We start from the raw sequence: 7,077 nt of genomic DNA on the forward strand, positions 1-7,077 counted from the left end.
GACTCTGGTCTTGGCATGGTTATATCTAAGGATACAAAGAAGACAATCTTATCAGCACTTCCTTTGTGGTGTCTTTTCCCACCATGATAACCTGAATCAGTGCAGAGGACACAGAGCTGGGAAAAGCAGGCATTGTTTTTATTGATCACTGCTGTAGCACACACTGGGGAGCACTAACAGGCCGCCAATTGGTGCTGAGTGAGTTGGTTTATGTGAATTTTAATGCATGAATATTTCCCTATCGTCAAAAAATGTTGCCAAGCTTTTTTCCGTTTATTCAGATGAATAGTGAACCAGACATCACCTTTCAAAAATCGTTTAATAAAGGTGAGGTCTAATGGTTTAACAATAATAATAATAATGATGTCATATTGAAATACGTAAAAACAAATCTTAAATATTCAATCTTAAAAAGGCAACCTAATCTGTACCTTCAATTATATTTCTGTGCTCACAAGACCATGACACATGAAATGTAAGTGGGTTTACGTGCTGTTATCAGAGCTCCCATTGAAAGAACAGATTTGTATTATTTTAAATCAATTTACATGCAGATTTGAAGATGAGTGTAGATATATAAGGAACCACACAGTGTACATGTGCTTTTGCAGATATTCCCTTGGACTCTAAGACAGTAATGTCCTCTGTAGGTGCCTCATAGAGATCCAGGCTTTACATAATGCTGATGGACTTACAAGATTTGCTGGATTTCTTTAGAGGCCGAGGAGCGCATTCTTTGCAAACACAGCCATGCCCGGGTTTTTCCCTCCTAAACACAATATAAGTGAGATTTGCAGGGTCTGGAGATGGACTCATCTCCCCCATTGCTCCACAGCTTTAGCATTTAGTGAATCTGTGAAGATCCATCTCCTCAAATTACTTTTCAAAGTTCCAGACTGCAGACAATAGATCCGACAAATGTGTTTTTGATCCTTCCCCACAGGCTGAGGCTCTACTGCTACGTTCTTACACTATTCTGAAAAAAATAAAAATAATAATAATTACAGTAAAGGCAGCAAGAAGTAAAATACCGGAAATTTACACACATCGGTGGAGATTTGAATCACACAGCAGCAGCTGCCAAGAAGAAAAATGAACCAAGGTGATGCTCATGGGAAAGTTTTTTTCTATTTCTTTTTGTAATTAAGTGAGTTTGACTAAAACAAAGTCTTTAATTTTCCTACACTGGCAAAGTAGTAAAGCTGACAGGTGTTGCTTTTGTTACACTTACTAGTGGGTATATGCATGGATCAGTTTTATTTGATTTTATTTTAGTTAAGCCCCATTCAAGCATGAGAACACACCAAGAAGTCTGTGAACCCGAAGAGGAGAAGTCTGTTGATGACTTGGTGTCCACAGTGTGTACCTGATACTGAATGTAAAGTGTTTCACAACACAGTTTGTAAGGTCGCAGCAAGATAGACATTATCAAGAATCCTAGTAAATCAAGGGTAAATTTATTTTTGGCCAAACGTCAGATCAGACAACCTCATCTTTGAGCTTATTAACTCTTTCTTTGTTTCTTTATTTATCGCTAGACTTCAAAAAAAATTGCTTCACTGACACACATGCATGACCAACCTTGGAAATATGTTGATTACATGGTCTTGTGTTTTGTGTACACACGTGGATCTACTTGTAATCCTAATTTAAAAAAAGGAGAGTTTATATCCACTAAGTTATTAGTGAGGTTGTTGAACAACACCGGGAAACCAAAATACTCATTTTCAACTGAACTGAATGTGATCGTTGGTGAGATTTGCTGCCAGTTTTAGAGCAAACATAATTGGCTGATTGCTATAAAATGTTAATCATTGCATTTCAGCGGCTACCTTCAAGGGTCAACACAGTGGATCATGTGATTTGCATGTATTTTGATTTGGCACAGTTGTTGAAAATATCAGATACCTTCCCTAGGTTTTGATTAAGGGCTTCTCATGGACCCACTGGCAGTGGGATTCAATTCAGAAAACCTCTGGTTACAGACTTGCTTGCCTAGCCTAAATATCCTTAAATATATCTGGATGCTATATTATTTCAAATGATAAAATAAACAAATACTTTATTTTGTCTGTTTTACTCTAAAAATCCATGATGGGAAGTTATTTTGAAGGACATGTCAGCCCTTTAATCTTTACCCTTCATCATTATGGAATACTATATGAATATATTGCACCTGTGTAAAGACTTAATTTCCCAATGAGGACTTGCTCAACTCTAAATGTAGCTAGCAATATAGATTCATTTTTTTTAAGTCTCAGTCTGTATATTAGCTGAGCAGAGGGGTGGAGCTTCTGAAGGGGCAAATGGGCAATTTCCTAGTGGGGACCTGCAAGGCTGGACTGTTGACTGACGATCTTGAAGCTGTCAGCAATGTGTTTAGTGACTTAGGATGGCCCTATACACGGTGTCTACATTGATTGGAAATACCTAAAGTGATAGTAAAATAAACATTAAATGTGACATATTGTGTTCTTTTGTTCAACAGTCTTTGCAGTACTGGTTGTCCTAACAAATATCACAGGCCAAAACACCAAAAGGATAAATCTCAACACTACTATCTTTACCCTGACATAAAAAGGCTTGTTTAGGTAGACTTGTTTGAGTGCATGTCTCCTTCAATGCAAATCATCCAGCCTCCGTGTCAATGTCACACAGCAACCAGCATGTTTCAGTTTGAGAGTCATTGTGCAGGACAAACAACAGTCCAGCTCTACATGTGTGATCCAGATCAGACCCAGACACAGAACTGGAACACGTGTAATGCACTGTTGTACACAAACTGCTGTTTACCAAATAAAAGTGAAGAGCTTTTTCACCAGGCAGTACAAGCCAAGTGATGACACTGTTGCTACTTAGCGTGAAGCGAAGTTTTTCTCGGACATCAAGGCCTCACCTCAGTCCGGATGTCGCACCAAATGCTTGACCAGCTGGATGTAACTTTGCGTATTTCAATGAGTAACTAACTCCACAATGCTTATCAAAAGCCAATATTAAAGCGTGACAAATGTCCTGAGCATTGTTACAAATAATAACTTGAACATCAATAACAACAAAGGTGGCTTTGCTTGCTTGTTAGAGCCTATTATATTAAAATGATCTGCTGGACAGTGTTGCTTCACAATATCAAGTCTCGACCCATTCTTATAGTTGTAGTAGTTTAGGCCCAATTACTCTTATCTTTTGTGTACAGTCTGAGGCTACTTCTGGATGTAGTGCTGTGCAGTCTGAGGATAAGTAAAAGATATGTAGTTTGAACCGTATTAACAGCTAACAGGCCCATTTACTCCACCAAAGATAAGATTAATAGTGGATCAGAAATACCTCTAAACTCAGAAAGACTGATGCAAACATATTTATAAGTTACAATGCTATTGGTGAGTTCATTTTTTCATAGTACGACGGCTTAAGTGACTCCAATCCTGTTTCTGGATTAAAGTATTACTCCATTGGACCCTTGCTGCAGCAGGTGTAACCAGCAACGAGCCTGTTGCAATGTGTTGTTCCCTCTGCTCTGCACACTGCAGCACATTAGCAGCCCAAATTGTGGAAATTCACCTTATTCAAGTCATGTGTCTCTGATTTTGCTTGGCCTCATTGTGAGTATAGCGGCTCCTCCCTTTTGGTACACTATCATTAAGCAGATGTTTTACAAAGGAAAGCACCTCACTCCGAGTTACTCCAGCTCGAATCCATATGTGGTCTATGAGGGAATCAAACGCACAACTCACAAACAACCAAACTGACCTATGGGAACCATGTGTGTGTCTCTGTCTGAGTTCCCTGGGGCCCGATCTGTGTGTGCTGGGTCAGAGGAGGCCGAGGCTTTAATAAAGAAGCATGCCTGGTACAGGGATGCCAGTCGGACTGCCTGGGGACATGCAACCTGATGGGGTCCAGATGAGAGCCACCAGACTGGACTTCTTCCTCTGGAAAAGAGCCTGTTGGTGCACGAACTGTGTCCCGCTGCTGCTGCTGCTGTTGCTGCTGCCGCTGCTGCCGCTGCCTTCCACGAGCCTGTCTCTGGGTTTACCCGAGGATTTGAAAGGTAAGCGGCAGGATTAAAGTAACATTTTCCTTAAATGGTACTTTAAAGCTTTTTCACAGATCACAGGAAAATATGTTACTTCATGCTTGGAGGAGATAACATGTGAACATGTGTCGGGCTCAAGCCGGAGACCTGGATTTTTTTCTTTTTTTTTTTTCTGTTTGTCATCAAATGTAAATATTTAATGTGTTCCTGGCCGTGGTGTTGGGGGGGTGTCTGGTAACCTACAAGATGAGGTTGCTGTTTCCTGCTTTACGATGATCAATAGATGTTTGTCATGTTATCTTCCCCATCCCGAACAGGCACTTACATCATCATCCTCCTCTGCTGAGTGTCGGGTTCAGAGGGGACCGAGGAATTTACTTACAGGTCAGACACTGGATCGACAGTCCTCAATCATTCTCAGGGCAATATGAGGTGACAATGTGGAATAATTAACTATCGCTTTACTGTGCTAATGAAAATAAATGCAGCTGCCGTTTTTGAATATTTCAGACGGTACAGGAGAGTATGAGTATTTTGTATGAAACAAAACATGAAGTGGAGCAAATGTGCAGATTAAAATAAAGTAATTGGATAGATGGGAATTTAAGTTGTCGAATGTATTAAGAGAATGCATTTTAGTATTAAAAAAGGAATGTACATCATTACATAGAAGACAATTGATATAATATAGTGTGAAGATGATTTTATCAATATTATATAATCCTGACAATGGGGATATATTGATGCGTATAGCTACTAACAACAAAATAATTTGCTCCATAAAATATTTTAATCAAATTCAATCAATCAATCAATCAATCAATCAAGCAATCAATCAATCAATCAATTAATCAATGAAACCAAGTTATGTAAAGACATCATGAAAAGGTATTTAATCACACGAAATAGCTTTACATCTTCCTCTCTGGACCCCCAATTTCAGAATTTGGAAAGTTGTTTGTCTTTTTTTGCTCAAAGTCAAAGTGGAAACACAAAATATAAGGACAAAAAAATAAAAACAAAACTGTCTGCCATGTTGAATGTATCAGACCATCATGGATGCAATTTTCCCGGTCGCATGTATGGATTTACCTCTGGTTATTCAAATTGTAGGGAAGTATTATTTCCAAAACCTGGGTAAAATGTCACAGCCAAGACTCTAATGCTGCACTTCTTTTATTTCCACATCTTTGACTGATATCATTGATAGCGTCTGTAAAGAATAAAATATTTTGTAGGAAATATGCTGGTGGTAGATATTGTAAAAATACATTATTATATTATATAAAGTGCTAAAACATTGTCCCTGTTACCATGGTTTTGTATGGCATACTTCAGAGTTGGAATTTGCCTTTACAGTAACAAGTCTTTGTGGGCACTGTTTGTTTGCTACTGTTGCCGTCTGCAGGGAATGTCTGGAAAAGTGTTTGACTTTTCAATCCAAAACCACAGTTGTTTGGCTTTGGAGTTTATTTTGTGCCTGCTATTAGAGTAATTTTATGACCATTTTGCCCTTTTTGGAGAACAACTTGATTGTTTTGATTCAGCTGAACTTGAACTGTGACTAATAGGACGCGGCAGCGATACTTTCATGAGCAAGATCTTTTTTATCAATCGGAAATTATATTAATTTCCTTATTAAGATGAGTGGTGCAACAAATTACTATCTTGCTTTTCTCTATGATTTGTGACTTTGTGATTCAGTTGGGAAAGATAGATAGATAGATAGATAGATAGATAGATAGATAGATAGATAGATAGATAGATAGATTTTGAGCTGAAGTGCTTCCTCACATTGTGCAACATACAGTGACATAACAGAATGAGAGAGGAGGTTAGGTAATGTGGCTGTTTGCTGTTTGCATCGTCATGATAACGCACAAACACGTCCCTCTTGCCCTCTCTCTGTCTTGCACACACACACACACACACACACACACACATACACACACACATACACACACACACTGGCAGGTTTTAGAACGCAGTGCTCGACAGTGACCCAGCATTATGTTACTCCTTCCATTACTGCTGACTAACTCCTGGTCTCTGTCTTGAATGACAGCAGCAGGGTGTGTGGAGCTGACCAATGTCCATTCGTGTCAAGTTATCTGGCAGTGAGGAGCCTGGGAGATCTGGGCCAGCTGAACCTGATCCCTGAAACAGACCCTGGTGTCGTTGATTCGGGTGTTACACACTCAGTAGCATGTGGCACTCTCAGGCGAGAATGACCTTGTCAACACGAAAGGTCACACAGCAGCAGAAGGTTTTGCAAAGAAGGGCTTGGTGCAATAGGTGTCAATATTCATGTAGCAGCTGTGAACGTAGTACATGCTGGTAATGTAATAATTTTTGGTCATTTTAAATGTAATGAAGCCAATAATGTACCAACTTGTCAGAAGTGTAATAAGATATTTGAGGCAAAATCATAATACAATTTTGTCAATAATAAGTGAATGCTAGTAATTTAATACATGAAAAGGAGCATTAAATAAACATTTCAAGAGCCAAAAACAATGGAAAACTTTATAAATTTGACCTTTTTTTTGCAGGATCTGTGTAGTTTGCTTATCAAAATTAAGGGCAGTGGGCAGCAATCACCATACTCATTCATAGTAAAATTATACAGTCAAGTTACGGCATTTTTTATTCTTTTTTAAACATTCAAAATGTCCAAAATTATTAATGGCAGTCATTAAGTTCAATCATTGATCATTATTACATTGTTGGTTGTTACAATTCTTATTTAAACCGCATCTAACCAAACAGCAGTGAAACAGTATTTCACAATGTGACTGTATTAACCTCGGACATGATCTGAATAATTGATTTGAATGTATTGAAACCGAGGAGGCATAGTGACATAACTCACAGTGAAAAGACTTGCTGTGTTCTCAGGCCTGGGACTTTTGTTGTGGGGTTTACATGTTCTCTCTCTGCCAGTGTGGATTTTCTCTGGGTCTTTTGGATCCCTCACACAATTTACTGGTAAGTACATGTTTGATTGTATGTGTGAATGTGTGTGTGTGTAATTTCGCCCAGTA

The sequence above is a fragment of the Blennius ocellaris genome (assembly GCF_963422515.1).
Source record: "Blennius ocellaris genome assembly, chromosome: 7".
NCBI classification, from domain to species: domain Eukaryota; kingdom Metazoa; phylum Chordata; class Actinopteri; order Blenniiformes; family Blenniidae; genus Blennius; species Blennius ocellaris.